This window comes from Lonchura striata, chromosome 5, assembly GCF_046129695.1.
Source record: "Lonchura striata isolate bLonStr1 chromosome 5, bLonStr1.mat, whole genome shotgun sequence".
Lineage (NCBI taxonomy): Eukaryota > Metazoa > Chordata > Aves > Passeriformes > Estrildidae > Lonchura > Lonchura striata.
The window spans coordinates 47519606-47537236 of NC_134607.1; the positions used below are offsets into that span (position 1 = coordinate 47519606).

The 17631-nt window shown below is 36.7% G+C and overlaps 1 protein-coding gene across 9 annotated transcripts in view; it reads left to right on the plus strand.

Annotated features, from left to right (window-relative positions):
• Positions 1-17631, plus strand: part of NAV3 (neuron navigator 3) — a 514050-nt gene that overhangs the window by 94414 nt on the left and 402005 nt on the right. Inside the window, exon 1 of one of the 9 annotated variants that reach the window (XM_077783535.1) lies at positions 9867-9963. The exons of the other annotated variants lie outside the window; for them this stretch is intronic. The gene's annotated coding sequence lies outside the window, so the exon portion shown is untranslated. Of the gene's footprint in view, positions 1-9866; positions 9964-17631 lie in introns of those variants that run through there. 9 annotated transcript variants of the gene reach the window in all.

Consider the following 17631-nt stretch of genomic DNA (forward strand, 5'->3'; position numbering starts at 1 on the left):
GACAGACATGCCACATCATTGTTGAATCTCCTTTGTATTTCTTATAATTTAATATTTAATTATAATTTAAAGATAATATAATTAGCATAATTTATTTTTTTTAAATCCCTATTACTATCATTAATTACATTATTTCTAACAGTACTGCACATTAACGATAGTCTGATAAGGGTTCACATATTTCTGTGCCTTGGTACTTGCCCTTTAGATATTTGAAAGTAATTCTTACATTTCCAAGGGGAAAAAAAAAAAATCTATCATTTTAACATTATAGAAATTCACGTAGTTTGACAAAACAATCCCATTAACTTCCTTTACCCCACTGGTTTCACTATTCAGAGCTTTTTGCATGAAACTGTAAAAGCATAAAACTAACGGTAAAGTAGGTTTAAATCCTTGTAATCTGTTCTGCTTTCTGGATGTTTGTATCACTGCAGAGGTTCCAAAAGAATGTAATCCAAGTGCAGTGTGTATTGGGTTGTTCACTTTTAAAGACTTATCTTTGAAGAAATATCTGTTCAGTGGTATAAACTTCTATTTGAGCCAGATATCACGAATGTTAAACTGAACCATGGTTGTCCTACAGCAATGCCTATTTATATCTTGTGTAAACTGGAAGTATTTGGGATATAAGCATGCAGGAAAACACAGACAGTGTTCCGAGGGCACTGAGGCTGTGCTAGCTCTGTCCCTCACAAAGGGACTGTCTGTGCAGGAGCTTAGAGGAGCAGCCAGCTCTGACACCAGCTCCCAGCAGTGGGAGCCTGGCTCCGTGCGCCAGCTCTGTCTGGCCAGGGTCACATCGGGAGTGCGCGGCTTGCTGCAGTCCCTGGGCCCTCCTGCTCCTGTGGGCAAAAATGATTCCCTGGGAGCTGTTGCCCAGATGTGAGATCTGGCATGTGCATGTCCCTGCATCACCAGTCCGTGCCTCTCTGCCTAAAGGTGGAGAATCTTTCCTGTCTTATTGAAGCCTTTGGTGCTAGGAAAGTGGACAAAGCTCTTGTGTGTCTATAGAAAATATCTACGTATAAAATACTTATTACAATTAAAGAAATAAATGGTTCTTTGTCTGATTGAACTGTTCTCTGTTCTCACTTTGCATCTTTTTTCATTTTTTTTTTTTTTTTTTTCTTTCAAACAGAAGCTATATTTAGGGAGAAATATCAGTGAAGTCAAAAGGAATGCATCAAGTTGTCTTTGGAACTTAAAAATCTTGGCTGTGGCAGGACTCAGACTGTCTGTGTCTGGTGATGCTGGACAGATTTTAAGCATCGGGCCACATGCTGTGGTTGACTGAAACATTTTTATTTCGCAACCCTTGCAAATTGTTGGTAATTTTAACTTGATGCTCTACTCTTTTCTAAGCTTCTACAGCCCAGTATGAAGGAAGCCTTTTTTTTTTCCCTATTTTGTTTACCACTACAGACAGAGGATCATCACAACTCATTAGGAAGATAATATAGTTTAACAATGTTATATATGTTGATGCATGCCATTGGAACAAATCTTTTATACTTCGTGTTTTTTGGTATGCTTTTTGATTATTGTTGATTTTCTTTATTATACCATACAAGGCAACAACTTAAAGTATTCAGATAATTCTGAGTATTAAACATGAATTAAATAGGAGAAAAAAAGCTTAAAACACATTTTGAGAAAATAAGGTTAGATTAAAATAAGAAAAGACCAAGGTTTTTTATTGGATAGAGAATGAATTGGTAATCCTATGAACTAGAGAGGCTGAGATAAGAAGTACAAAAGGAAAAAAGTAATGAGTGTAGAAAATGAGTTGTTTAGGTAAGGAAAAGATCCAGGTTGTATGCAGAAGTGGCAAATGATGGATTAGGGAATAAAATAAGCCAGTTACTGGATCAAATGTTGAGGAACCTGGATCAGAACAAAGGGGTGAAAATCTAGGCTGCTTGGGAAAGGATTAGTATTGAAAAGTGATAATTGCAGTTGAAAAGGAAGACAATAAGGCTTGCACAAGAGGGGAATAAAAGGATAAAAATGAATCTGAAAAGCAAAGTGTAAAACCCAGGATTTTGTGAAACAGAATTCTACTATATAATAGAAGCCTCTTGTTTAATCCAGGAGGGGATGATAATAAAAATGAATAATCAATTTGTTTTCAGTTTTTCTCACATGGTGTGTGCCTCACAATCTTTCCTGGAGGACAGAAGCAGGGGAGTCACAGTTGCGATTACAGGAAATTGATTTGGAACACTTACCATTTTCAGCTGCTGCCAGGTATGCTCCAAGGGGTAAATTTTCAGAAGTGCAACTGGAAGATGCATGTACAAAACCTTGGGATTTGTTCGGACAGAAATGGATTTGAGATGCATCTCTCTTCGACTGAGTTTGTCCTAAAATTTGCCAAGAGACCTCCCATTCTTCCCTAAAGTTATGCATTTATTTATTTAAATGTCTATATTTGGATAGTGGTAGGAAATTTCTATGTAAAAAGTGTGAATTCTGTTTTCTTCCCTTGAGTAGGAAATTATGGTGGAAGAATAACTTTACTTGCTAATAATAGTTTGGGGAAATTTTGGCATTTTACTTCATGGGATTTAGTGAAGCAATAATGCACAGAGTTAGTCTAACAGTAGTAAAAGTATGTAAATAATTCTCTGATTAGAGGAGTTATCATTGAATGAATTATTCATAAGCTATTTTTTACACACAGATTAAAGCAAAATGTATTCACATTTTATTTGAAGCAATATTGGAAGATTAAAACAGGTTTGCAATTAATAACTTCAATTGTAGGCATTATTCATGATGATTTTTACTTTCTACTACAACTAACATATGAAAAGCAGTAAGTGAGGTATAGTGATCTGCAATGGAAATGTTTGTTTATGCTACAGATCTGATCTCTTCCAAGGAAACAAAACCACTGAGTCCCTTCAGAAATGTTCTATAGCATTTTCACTTTAGTGTTCAAGGTTGATACTGTTGGCTCTGTTAACCTGCTTCTTTGTGTGGAATAAGGATGAGATAGTGCAAAGTTTCAAGTAGCAAATAATACCTTCCATTTTGCTTCACAAACAATTTCTTAAATTTATTTTCACTGCCTAAATACACAATTCTTATGACTTCTTCATTTTGTTTAAACTTTGTTCTTGTCAATAAAGTGAACCATGGAAGGGAAATGAACATCTCTATGTAAATGTCTTGGTTGGTTCAAGGGTGGATGCCTTTTTCAAAGGTCTCTGCTAGCCTGGCATAAGTTCTTGGTTTCAGTCCCAGATCAACTATGATGGTCCACATTATATGGGCCATTACACACTAAACCAGACTAGAGGACCCAATCTGGCCTTTCTCAGCCTTGAATTGTATTGACCTTGGATATTATATATCTGTTCAATGAAAAACAGGAGCAAAAAGGGTACAATCTAGTTTCAAATTATGAATGTTAGTAAAAGAAAGTGGTTTTCATCTTTTAACAAGACGAGTATATTAATTAGAGGGATCTAACAGTAATTGCTAACATTTTGAATTTTTGGTTACTGCTATTATGGTAGTAAAAGTGCTAGCAGCAGATCTTGGTGCACTGACATTCCAGATTGTAATGCTATTTCATGTGAAGCTAGAAGAAAGGACATACATCATGTTCTTGGTGTTCTTTATGTAACTTCTTGGTGCAATTCAGACTTTCCCCAATGCCATCTAGTCAAACCTGACCAATTATGAAAAATGCCCAAAGAAAAGGATTTTTACTTCCGAAGAGACTACTTCTTATGAGATCACTCTCTTATCTCTAGGAATTTGGTAAAACCATGGTGATTTAACAAATGCCTCTAAGTCACATTTCACGTGCCTACCCACGTCATATAATGCATCAAATAATGAACCAGGGTAGGAAAAGCTGCCTGATGTGGAAAATCATGTTCAGCTTTGATATTTTAGGTCTGAGTGCTAGACTAAAAAAGTATTTTAAATAACTCTTGAGGACTACTGATGTGTCACATTTGTAACCAACCTCCTCACTTTGCAATCTAAGTCTGCATTTTAAAAAAGTAGTTCTTTTTCTTGTCTTTTTTTTTTCTAAATAATCACTTCCTTAGGATTAATTTCTGCTTCCTGAATAGGATATAATAGCTCTTTAACAGTCTTGTTGGATATGCTTATTCAGAAATAATTATGGTGCTTTCACCTTTTAGAAAGGTGAAAGATGTATTAAGGGTTAATTGAAGTGAGAAGGCAGACAAGTGTTGTCTTTATGAAAACTAGATGTACACCTTAAAACATACATGAAACAGCACAGCTAGTGTTGTTATCATCAGCAGAACTGTAAAATTTCCATGTTCACTTTGGACTAATTTTTTTCTTTGCCAAAGTTCTGTAGTGAGTGGAATTGACATTGGAAGAACTATCCACAAACAAGTTAGTTTTCCTTGAGCAGTCCTTATTGTTATATCTTCTTCTTATGGAAGCTCCTGCACTCCCCTGGGCCAGAGATGAGATCCTTCAAGGTGCTGCTGCCTTTGCCTGTCTCGGTTCCAGAACAGGAATGTGTTGCACATCTCAGCAAGGGATGTAGCTTCTCTTCACTGCACAAGATATCTTGCACAGTGTCCTTAAAAATTGCCATGACTTCAATTGTTGAACATTATATTCAGGCTTGTTTTTCTCCTTAGCATTGTTACATTTTTTTGGCTGTGGCGACACACTTATCCAACTATCTCACCAGACAGAGGGCAAAGCAAAAATTTCAGAAGTATTCCCAAGGCATTCACACTGCATATCGACTGTGATCAGTAAAAAGTTACATTATCTATTTTCTTTACCTCTGTCAGGTGGAAGTTTGATTTCTGATGTGGGATAAAGGCAAGTTTCTCAACCCTTGATTAAGTGTCTGTTTTGAGAATTAAAGATAGTTGAGACTAAATGTCAATGGACAGAATAACACTGGATGCAGTGATAAGGTTCAGCTTAATTTGTGGTTTAAAGACTCACTGGACTGCATGCCAGCTTCAGACTTTTAAGCAATGCAGATGTTTTGGGGGCACAAGATTCCATTTCTTAAATTTCCTATCAACTATAGAAGATCAATTAGAAGAAAATTTTCTTGAAAGAAAAAAATATGCTTTTTGACCAGTTTCTTTCAAATGCCGGATATTGCTGCTGTATGCTTGATAAAATACTCAGAATTTCTATGAGAGCTCTTAACTGAGAATTACACTACAGAGCGCCTCATCTTGTGCGGTGGAGATAGCAATTGGCCCAGGTGATTGTGGTACGAACCAATTCACCCATGTAACTTTTATTCTTAGTGTTTTCAATTTAAACATTATTAGAGACTTGGTATATTTTTAAATAGTCTTTCAGTTTAACATTGCAGGATAGATAATGCACATAGGTCTATCACAGCACTGATGCTCACTGTTGAAATTGCACAAAAAAGGATTACTTATCACAGAAATATCCCAAATATTTGAATTAAATAAATAATAATCTATGATATCAAGGTTTGAAGCTAAACAGGAAAAAAAAAAGGATTCTGCAGCCACTGCCTTTTATCTCTCTGTAGAATGATGTATTGAACTATGTCTTTGAATATTAAAATATTAAATGCAGATGTGTTCCACACCCTCGGGGATTTAAATTTGTTTGGCTTTTCTCCTTCTCCCTGCTCTTCTGGTGTTGTTTAAAACAGAACCCCCTCACCACTTCAACTTAGAACCACAGGTTCATCAAGGCTGTCTTATATATTAAATTAGACTTCTAATCACTCTTTTTAAGAAGTAGACATGAAGACTTAATCTCAGAGCTTCTTTTTTTTACCTCCAAACTACATGTTAATACATTAGTACAGTTGTGTGCTTTAGTTGAGAATACAGCTAAAAGTTGTAAAAAAGTACCTTTTAAAAGTACAAAAAGTATTATCTTCATGGTTTGTTGTAAACTATTATAGGAGGATTAAAGGACAGTAAAAGTTTATTTATCAATTCAAAGGATTACTGAAGCTAAATTTCCATCCATATCTTTGTGTTCAGGAAATATCTTGAAGTGTTTATATGTTGTTAGCATACAAAAAAGGTTACTTTGTTCAAGGCAAATTTTTATGAGAAGTGTTTTTGTAGTTATTAGAAGCACTTGTGACTGTAATTCAGGCCTAAATTCATGTTTAATACTGACAACTGGCATTTCTCCAGCAATCTTTGCCTTTGGGAAATTTCAGTGCCTACTTACAGGATAGTTCTGATGGTTTCTCCCTTATTTACTTCATTACTAACTGCATAATTTGCTGAAGAAAAATTATAATATACCTTTTTTCCCATATTGGGTAACAGAATTTCCTTTCCTGAGTTACTTTCCTTCATATTTTAGATAAATCTAGAGAGTCTGGATTTGTTTGGCAGATGATTTGTCCAGACTTTTCAGTGTCCTTGCAGAAGTAAGAGCAGGTGAGTTGGTGCAGGTCCCAAAGCATGGATTTGCTCATCCAATGCATCTGTTAAGCACTTGAAGCACACAAATGTCTCCAGGTGAAATACATATCTACAAGAACATCTCTTATTGGACATTTTTCTTCTAATTACAGTTGAAGTTACCAAGATGAAATATATTGACAGAAATCAGGTTTTTTCTGTGTGTGGCCTGTAATTCATATTAGAAACCCTCACCTATTTTTAGCCTTTGGGAGGTGGAGATCTAGTGAGTTTATGTATGATTCATTTTTCCAGTTACATTGCTTTTGCTTCCTGTAACTACATGTCGTAGTTCTTAAAATAACAATTAAAGAAACTTAAGAGAAAAAAAACCCCAACCAAATAAAAATGGTAAATTAACAGGTATTCCTGTCAGCATGTGATTAACTTGATCTGCATTGAATTTCAAGTGTTTATGTAGAAAACATATTGTAAGCTAATCCTGTGTGGCTAAAACATTTGTCTGCGTTTTTACTTTTGAACAAATTATTGTCAAAGTGAACAATAGTTCTTAGCTACTTTTTGTGGCATTTACTAGGCCAAACAACTATCCCTGAATGACTGTTACTGTGAAGATTATCTTGTTCTCTAGTTTGTCCCAGTAAGGAAATGATAAAGCTTAACTGGCACTGGGTATGCCTGTTAGCTCTGTAGCCTGTAGTTGTGTTGAATGCTTAACCACAAGAAAAGTAAGAAAACAAAATTAAAAGTAAGGATATTTTATGACTTAAAACCCACAAAAGGAAACCTAACGTAAAACAGCAAAAAGTAAAAGGAACAGAAAAAATGGACAAAAGTCACGTAAAAGGTAAGATCTGTTCTAGTTTGGACTTAATTTAGATTCATATGCTAATTATCTGGAACACTTCCATGTGGGGAGATTCTTTTATTAGGAATGAATACTTTTTTCCCCCCGTATTATATATTCATGCCCCCCTGCCCTCCCCCCCCCGCCCCAGTGTAAGTGATTTAGACAAGGATAGAGGATAGGTTCCTTTAAGAAAAATAATTTTGAACTTTTGTCATTTCAGTTCTTAATTTAGTGTTCTGCATAATTCCAAAAGCAGGGAACTTTACTGTTACGATTGCCAAACCGCCACAGTAAGATGTGACTCTGCTATGATCTCATTAATAACATAGAAATCAGGAATTGACAGAGTGGATATGGTTAATTCCTGTTGTTGTTCCTTGGGACTACAGAATGATTTAGCTGATTAGCTGCTGCCTTATAGCTCAAAAGAGGTGGAAAATCCAGTTCCAGCAGGAGAGCCTACTTAGGATGCTGCACAATGGGAGAAAAATTGCAGTCAAAGCTGGAAAACAAAATGTGGGGTTTGTAATTCTGTCAGACAAACAAGTAAGGACTGTTGGGCAGAAAGGAGAGATGCATTTGGAGCATTTATGGTGGGCTACTGAAGGAAAGAGAAACAGACATGATCCCTTTCTGCCATTGCACCCATGCTTTGTAGAAAGGCTTTCAGGGAAGACATCTCCTCTCATTCTCTTCTCTCCTTGTCAGATGTAGCAGTGATGACCCTTTTTTATTTTGCTGCAGAAGGCAGGTGGCTCATGGTGGTGTGCAGTAGAAGAAACAATTATGAGAGTGGTGTGCAGTGTCCCATTGCTCATCCTCCCCATACTGTGCAGCAGCTGGTGTTAGACATCTCCACCCCATGCACCTTCAGCACCCAGTTATTCTTCAAAAGCTGTGTCTACCAAAGTGGTACCAAAGACTAGGACTTGGCATGCTGACACGGCAGATGTGAAGCACAAGGTGTGAGAGCTTGGGGCAGGATGGGAGCCAGGGCCTGGACAGGCCTGTGTCTTGCTGGGCACTGGTAGGAATGTGACAGCTTGTACACACTTACAATGCCCTCACTAATGCCAGTGTCTGGTGTGTGTATCTGCACACTTCCTTATGGAGTGCTTCTGGGTTGCTGCTGCAGTCTCGCTGCTCAACCCTGCGGCATTGTCGGAAGCAGGTGCCAGTCTGCTGTAAGTGCAGGTAGCCCTGCTGCATGGAATGGCAGCAAGAACTACTTTCCTCTTTCTCTTTTCTCTTTGTCTCATCTTGTAAGTAGGCTCTGCAGTTCAAAGTTAAAAATCTGGATTGTGTTCAGAGACGGACAACAAAGCTATTGAATGGTCTGGAGTACAAGTCTTACAAGGAGTGGCTGAGGGTAGTGGGGTAGTTTAATCAGACAAAAAGGAGGGCTCTCTCCACCTGCCTGAAGAGCCTGTAGCCTGGTGGTGATCAGTCTTTCCTCCCAGTGTGTAAGCTATAGGACAAAAGGAAATAGCCTCAAGTTGCAACAGGGGAGGTTTATACTGGATGTTACGATAAATTTCTTCACCCAAAGGCTGCTCAAATATTGGAACAGGCTGTCCAGGGAAGTGGTTGAATCACCATAACTGGAAAGTGTTCAAAAGACATGTAGATGTGGTGCTCAGAGACATGGATTAGTGGTGGGCTTGGTACTGCTGGGTTAATTATTGGACTCCATGATCTTGGAGATCTTTTTCTACCCTAAGGATTCTGTGGTTCCAAAAAGGCTAGCTGCAACCTTTTAAAATACAGATCATGAATCCATATTGTAGTTTGTTAATCAGCTAGGTTTTGTATCTTATTTACCTTATTTATTCAAACCAGGTTTTGGTTGTTTTTTTTTATTATTTTTTGATTTCTGAATATTTAAAAACTCATTTTTGGTGTTGACACATAAACTATTATTGTTGTTACCTTAGGTGCTGTTTGCCACAGCCAAGTACTTTTATACCTGCTCTTGCCTAGCTGTGAATGCAGGGAAATTTGAGTTATTCTGCCCAATGAAATAAATTTTTATTACTTAGATTTTCACTGTGCCACTTCTGAATTGTTGCAACTGACTCAGAATGTGTTCTAATTAGGGAAACTATTTCTGTTTAGTTCACAATGGATCTGTATCTGAAACGGAGAATGCAGTGAAATTTATTCATCTTGTGTGTGAACAGCAACATTATAATGAAAGGAAATGAGCTGCTGTTCAGAGGTATGAAGAGAGGAAAAGTAGCTCTTCATAGTAATGTACTGTGGTTAAAAGCAAACATATTTGCTGGCTGGCTTTGTTAAAATTACATGACTACATAAAAAGGTGTTTGAAAATTCAACTTTTTTTCTCCTCCTTTTTAGATACCTCCCATATTACTAAATTGAGAGCTGTATTGGTAGCCTGTAGCTGTAGGAAGTAATTTCTTTAAGTGATCTTGTGTTCTAAATTTGGCCTTTTCTTAGATTTGGGTAAAATGCAGTATTTCAGTGTAATTAATCTGTTTGTGTCGAGTTTATTCTGGGGACTATAGCCATATTTTAAAAAAGAAGCTATGAGGTCATAAGACTTTTATGAAATAGGCCATTGATGGAAAAAGCATAGGATGAAGCAGCATTCATGTAGGCAGTGTTGGGAGTGGATTTTGGCACAGAAGCGGTACCCACAGCGACTGTGAAGATCAGCGCGTCTTCCATTAGGCTGTCTTGGAGCACTGCTTGGTAAGGAGATATCAGCTGCTAGTAATCGGGTATTGACACTTCCAAAAATTCAGGGGTTTTTGGTGTTGAGAGCTTAAAATGTCTGTGGCTTTAGTTATTGTCTTCCATATAGAGGAATCTTAGCAGAAGTGGTTAAATTGTTCTCACATGTTCTTTGTTCTCTGTCTCTGTTGAGCAGTATTAGTAGTTATTTGTTGAGTCTAGTCTGACAACAGCAAATGACAGTAGTGAAAGAATAACAGAGTAGTCTGGTACTACAGTCAGTCATGCAAGAAATTAGTTGTGAAAGGACATTGGAACATCTAAATATTCTGTATTTGTGTTTTGAGGGGTGTACTAGCTTATAGTGAGTAGTGTCAGGTGGTGGTTTAGATAAATGGCTGTTATCCTGTTATATTTAGACAGAACTGTAATTAAGCACTTCAATATTGGGCTACTTAACACGAGGAGAATTAAAAAAACCCTAAGAATTTGAGAGAATTTTTTATTCCACTCTTTGCTTTCTTATGTACAAACCCTTTTTCAGATTTAAATTTTGCTGGTAGTTTAACTTTCTCCCCTTGCCTGATCCTTTCTTCCTGGGCCTCTCACTTTGGTTAATATGAAAGCAGTTTTTTCCTGTTTTGTCATTTTCTTAAAAAGCCTCGGTGGTTTTAAGCCTGTCTTTGCCAAAATCAATCTGTGTGATTTACTCAGTTACTCTATTTTTAGATTTCTTCCTGCTCTGTGGGAGATGCAACAAGCAGAACCCTCATTTCTATGCAGAATCATAAATTCTGTAGCATTTCTAGTGCGTATGTTCCAAGTCAGGCAGAACAGGGAATTGTACCTTTGCTTGCTACATCCAAGCTTAAAGTTGGGCTCAGCAGGATGCAGGCATATGTTTTTCTTATTTCCCCCAGCTACGTTTGGGTATCAGTGCTGGATGAATACAACCAGCTTCAGAATCTGAGAACTGCGGGGACTTGGTTGCCTTCTGGCACTTCCCTCAGAACTGAGGCTACCTTACAGAGGTGTTTTAGGTATTTTGGACCCTGTGAGGGCAAGAAATTACTGGTATGTAGAAGGACTTGCAGACTTTGACAGGGAAAAATTGAAATGCCCCAGAGACTTGAGAAGTAACAGGGTGCTGAAATGTGGACAAAGTGTTTTGTGTGATTAGATACTTGTAAGTCTCTGCAAATCTTGTTCTCCCTGTAAATGAATGTCTTAAGTAGCCTGAGGTGATGATTTAATGCATAGAGTATTTGTCCATGATTTACTGAATACTGCTAAAATTCTCAGAAAGGAGACTTAGCACTTTATTTTGTAGCACTTAGCCCATGAAATCATGGTCTTTAGTAGAATCTCATGGCAGTACCACAGAAAAAAATATATAATAATAACTCTTAACCAAAAAAGCATTGTAGTTGATGCTTTCCAGACCAATGGAGAAAATGTTATCCCAGAATGCAGTAGAGAAATCCTGGTGATTTCAGTAGAAGCCATTTCTTGCCAATGCCATTGAGAATTGCAGACTTACAGCTTCTTTGAATTAAGCTGTGTAAATACAGTTTTAACTTGCATTTATTGGAAATGCTTGCACCCAAGAACCTGTAGAACTATTGAACAGCAAATTATTTTTTTGTTATTGTTGTAGCAGATAAAATGATTACCCACTTACGCTTACAGAGTATTAATCAGTCTTGAACGTGTGAGCTGCAGAAGTACATTTTAAAGGCCCAAACAATTAGGAGCAAACATTAATATCTATGAAACATCCTTCATATCTAAAGCCCTTCACAAATTTGAATACTAGCTTAGTCTGCTGCTGGGTTTGGTTTTCACAGCCAGAGCTATCCTTAAGAAGTGAAATGGTGTGTAATTCAGATCCTGAATTCTACAATACAGTTGTTCCCAAATATCATATAACTTGTTCCTAAGGGAATTCCTGGAAGATTGTGCCATGAAAATGTACACTGTGTAGGTTAACATTTCAAGCACTTTCGGAAACCTTTTACAAGTATCTGATGGCATGAATTCACAACTTCTGGTTGCTGTAACTTTTGAACAAGTAGAGTTAGCTTGGTGCTCCATATGATATTCTGTTTATGGGAAATCTATAATACATGCTCAAAGAGAATCAGAAATATTTGAGATATTTTTCCACATATTTTATTTTTAGTTGATTATTTCATTTGGAAGATAGCTCTGTAGCAGGTTAAGTGCAGTTGTTTTCTGACTGTGCTGCTTCATGGTTCTGTTTCAGTTTAAAGTCTGAACTGAAGGAAGAACTATATTTTTGGCAGTCTCCCTGTGTTAATTCATGCAGCTGTTTAAAGATGCAGTTCCACAGCACAAAAGGCATTGGACTTTCTGGTGGAAAGGCTGAATAAGCAAACCTGAATGTGTCTGCAGTAATCATTGTGATCAATTTCTGTGCCTGCTGAAATGACAAAGGTTATATTAGCATTGGGTTCTGCCACAAATTGCGGCTTTGCACCAGGATTTAGTAATATGTGCCTCCTGTCTGTCTGTCACACTATTTGATACATGTCAGGCTCTTGCATAATCTTTTCATTGAATAAACAGGGCACTTGAAAATGTGTTAGAGAGAATAGTCACTCTACACACAGTCAGAGTGGTCGAATTGGTGATTAATCAGCCTCTTTCCTGTTTTTATTAGACTGTGGTTTGCCCTATATATGTATAGCTTTACTATCAAAATACATTCTATTGTTGTAATTCATGTGCAATTAAAGTTGAGTGATTTAATAATATCCTCATACAAAAGATGTTTTCCTTCTCTGCTCCATAAAAGGAAATTTTTGAACTAGATTGAAACTGGTTTGTTTTTACATACAACAGTGCTTTCTGTTCACTTGATCACATGCTTAGTTATAAAGAAATTTCTGTTTGCAGGTGTCACAATGCTTCAGTCCTGTGAAAGGTGTTTTGAGGGTCACAAAGTCCTCTGAGGATTGGTTGCTTAAGTTCCTTTTCACATTCTTTTTTTACGCTTCATTGCAGATCAATTCATGAAACAGACAGAGTAACAAACCTTTAGCTCCTAATTATAGTTCTATCAACTAAAGGGTTATTTTTGAGAACAGAATGCAAGTGATGAACCCTGTTTTGTGCAGAGCCACCATTACATGCCAAGTTTTATTTGTGCAATTGTAGTGCTTGTATATTTGTGTATGTACTTACATCTGCAGACCGAAACAGATCAGTTGCATTTTGTTTTATAAAAAATATGTGGCTCCAACATGAATCATATTTTATGGATGAAGTTCATTTGCACTAGGCTTAATTTTTGTTCATTTGCCGACCATTATCATTGTAATTTCCTGAAAATTACAGTTTAGTCAAGAGGGACTTGAGGATGAAGAATAGAGGGGTGAATGAATGCAGCATGGATGTTACTGTTCCAGCCATCTGCTGTAGATTTATCCTGGGTGTTTCCACTCTGATTCAGTACTGTCAACCTTGTGATCCCATCCAGTCTCTGACTACAGAACTGCAGGGAGAAATCCCACTTTTGCATACATCTGGGCTTTTCAGGGTTAGGTAGTTTTGTCTGGTGTTCAGTGGGTACACCAGTCTGAGCTCCAAGGTTGTCCTACGTCTGTCTTTCAGTGTGGACACGTTCTCTTACATGAGCTTCTAAAATTTTGTTCATGATTCATCTTCTTGGAAAGAAGCTGCTTGCCCTTCAGAAAAATAAATGTCTTGATATAATAAAAGGGAAACAGACTTGAACTTTCTGCTTGTGTCAGGACACACCAGGAACCTATCTGTTCTGCTGCTCTGATAGTGGGATGTAACATCTTGGAGGTGGACAAAGTGTGGAATTGCTTATGAATGCCATGTTTGCTGCAGTAGGTGCATACATTTTTGCAAGGAATTATTGCTAGGGAGCACTTTGGTTAGTGACATTGTGTCCCCCGATTTTTTTTTTTTTTAATTTTTTTTTTTTTTTTTTTTTGTGCTCTGCTAGGGGTTTTGCAGAAACTGAACTTACACATCAGATTTCAGGTGCAAGTCTGGTCTTCTGCCAACAATTTCCATCCCTTAAGGGGGCAGGAAGAAATTCAACCATAATATCTTTATTTTAAGGGATAAAGGGGAAGTTCCTCAAAACCAAGTAGCTTCTTAGTATACCTAAAAGTATATAAAATAGCAGATATTTTATCAGAGTCCAAAAATATGTAATTATCTTTGGAATTGCAAGCTTATCCCTAAAGTTAGTTGTGTAGCTGCCATGTACTTAGAAGTTGGTTATTTTCCTATCACATTCACTGAGAATTGGCCTTTGTAATTTTATTTTTTCTTTAGTCTAGCAAATGTTTTGATGCAACAAGCACAATAAAGCCAACTTCAAATATCACAATAGTATAGCATTTTGCCACTGATCACTGTTATGGATTTCCCCAATTTTTGCCATGTAGCATTTATTCATTTCTTCTTGTCAAGCCTCTTCTCCCAAATTTTTCTTAATGTAGTTAAATGTTTTCTAAATGACACAATGTAATTCTATTGTAATAGAAAACTGTTATATTGAGTAACATACCTGATTAAGTTATGTTCTTGGTCTTCCACTTTGTTGGATTTTTAATTTCTAGAAGTTTTCATGCATTTATAGATCTACTTTTGACATATTAACACCTTTTTTGCATGTGATGTAGAAGCTGAAGGTAATAATAACTGTGAGAACAAACACATATCTTGCAGTGAAATTTAATATTTTATATCTTTCAGTTAGGAAAAAAACCCCAAGTAATGTATTTTTTATCTATATGGAAAGAAGATGCAAGTTTCAACTTCTTAATTTTGACTGAGTTATTTGACAGTTGGGGATTGGTTTACTTTTATTTTCATGATAAAAGCAAGTTCCTATGAAATTTTATTGCAGCTGGCTATTTTTGGCTCTGTACAAATCCTTGCTGCCTCTAGCAAACATATAATTGATTACAAATAAATGCTATCATAAAAATGACTATGATAAAGAATAATTGAAATCTAGGTGGCCAAGAAAGTGTTGAGTAAAGAAAGAAACAACTTTTCAAAACTTGAAACAAAAGCATACCAAAACAATTATCAAATCTATGCTGGAAGACTCACAAAATTGCTCAGATTCGAATTTCTTAATGTAAAATTTTCAATCTTTTGTAAAATTGAACTTACTTTAATTGCTTTTGTCCAAGTTCTTGTTCATTTATGTGTTTGTTATGTAGTGCAGCACTCATTAGAGCTGTCTGGCCTCAGATATTCTTCAGGTAAAGTAACACATCAAAACTGCTGAGCCATGTTAAGAGTAACTGGTTCTCATGATAACTAAATTATCGTTTTTTCTGTGCTCTCGAATGAGAGCACTAGTTTAGCTCAGGGAAAGAGGCATTAGTGTAAGTATAAAGCTAAATGCTATTATAAGATTCAGGGACTTTTAACTTATTTCCTAATAAGAAGAATATTCTTTAATCAGCAGAAATAAGTGCTGAGATATGCATGTGTACCTTCTCTTTAGCCCACTTCCTTGATTTTTGCCTTAAGGGTTCAAGAAGTATTCTTCCATTTAATGCAGACTAAACACTCCTTTGCAACAACATCTTTTCCATGCAAAAACCTTACTTTGCCTCCTTAACAGCATTTTTTTTTCAAATGTAAATATATAAATAAAGAAAGCCTAAGGGGAAAATAAGACAAAGTCTCAGAATTATTAATGCCAGATATATCCCTATAGCAACATGAAGCTAGAGAAACCAAGTAGGATGTGTAATCTGCCAGGAGAGGAGTTGTATTTCTTGCTTTAGCTTAACTCTTGGATGGTCTTTTCAAATTCTTGCAAACTGTAGCCCAGAAAAGACCTTGGTCCTAGCACAGGTTATGCTGGTGACAGCAAGAACAGCTCATAAGCACTGTCTTCCTCAGCAGCTTCAGTCTTGTACTCTATTGTCACACGGTTCTCAGTGAATTGTCACACTGAATCTCAGTGCACTGTTTTGTTCTGCAGGTGCAGATTAAGAGCTGGCAAACTGTTGCACAGCTCAGGTGGTGGGGGAGTCTGCATTGCTGCTCTAGGCTTTATACAAGAACTTGGGAGAGGCGTCTTTTCCTTGAGACTCCAGCAATGAGGTTGTTAGTACTTCTGTCTAATGATTATTTGAGAACAGTGACTGTTTTAGAGCAACTATCATGCAGTGGGGTGTTATAAATATATGAAATGCAGAAGAACATGGAAATTTGTTTGTGCCCTTATTTTCGGCTGATTGTTGGGCCTGTTACTTTTGATGTCCTGTATCCCAAGTAAACTCTAAAATGAGTCCTCCCAAAGCACCAATTATCATTTCTCTTTCCTACAAATACATGCGTAAACATGTAGTGACCTTTTTGTTTTGAATGGCAGCAATCACTTGTGGCAGTAATTGCTGCTTATGGTTTCTTATAAATGTATAAGAAGTCATTTATATGCTTAATTATATAGAAATATAACATCGAAAAGTATGGTGTTTTTCAAATTGTAGCTTGGAGCTGATGTGTCTAATTGGTGGGGAAATACAGTAATAGCTACAAATGTGTAATTAATAAGTCTGGGAATCTGTAAAGACATTCTTTCAAACAAATAATTTTCTGTTGAGAGTTTTGTTTTCACTTTTGTTGTTGGATTCTTGCCTAGTAGAGATCATGTGAAAATGTGCTGGTTTACCCTGGTATGAGAGCAACTCTGTGTACATAAATGCAGTTCTGTGATTAGCTGAAAATAAAAGAGCTAAGTATTATTCTCAAATAGTTTACTGAACAATTCATATGAGTTTTTAAGTACTGATATCTTGCAAGAATATAAACAGATACTCTTCTTTATCGGAGCTATGAAGCACCATCCAACCCCAGTATGTTATGAGCAGTAAATGAATAACCTTTTTACTAGGATAATGCTATTGTTTACAACTTTATTTTTTTACATGCTTCTTGATTTCTGAGTAAGCTGTCACAGGCTGCTCTGTGCCTAAAAAATGAATATATGCTATGAAAAGACACAACTCTATCCTGGTAAGAGGACTTCATTGTTACTGGTAATTTTCAGAATGTTTATGGCAATACAGAGCTGTCTTTTTCTCCGTTTTCTTTGTTACATTTATTTGATTAACTTCTGATACTAGTAGTGGGTTCCTTACTCTTTTTCCCACTGGAACTAGTGAAGAATGAATTGTTCTATGATGATTTTCTGAAATGTATAAACATTTGGGATACTGCAGCACATCTGAGTTTCCTTCAAAATAATTTCCTTTCATTTTATCATATGGCTATAGTGGAGATGGGGAAGGAGGAGGGAGGGAAACAGTCCAGATTGAAATGCAAGTCTCTGTGTAGGCTTTTAATTAATTTCCCAAGAGAATGGTATTGCAGAAAGGGTGGAAGAGAAATGCTGCTAATGGCCCTATTTGTGACGCAGGGGAATGTAGTAATGAACTTATAACCTACAAACAAATTGGTGGCCTTTTCCTAGGGATGAGCCATTTTTTGGGAGCTGAATTTTGTGTTTGCTCTAATCAAGATCTCAAATGGAAAAATCCTCCTCATCCCAGCCTGGGGACGAGTACTCTATCCAAAGAGCAGATTGACTCCATAGTCAGAGCAGCTAGTGGCCAAGCAATAGAGATTTTGCACATCACGAGAAGAGACTCTGTG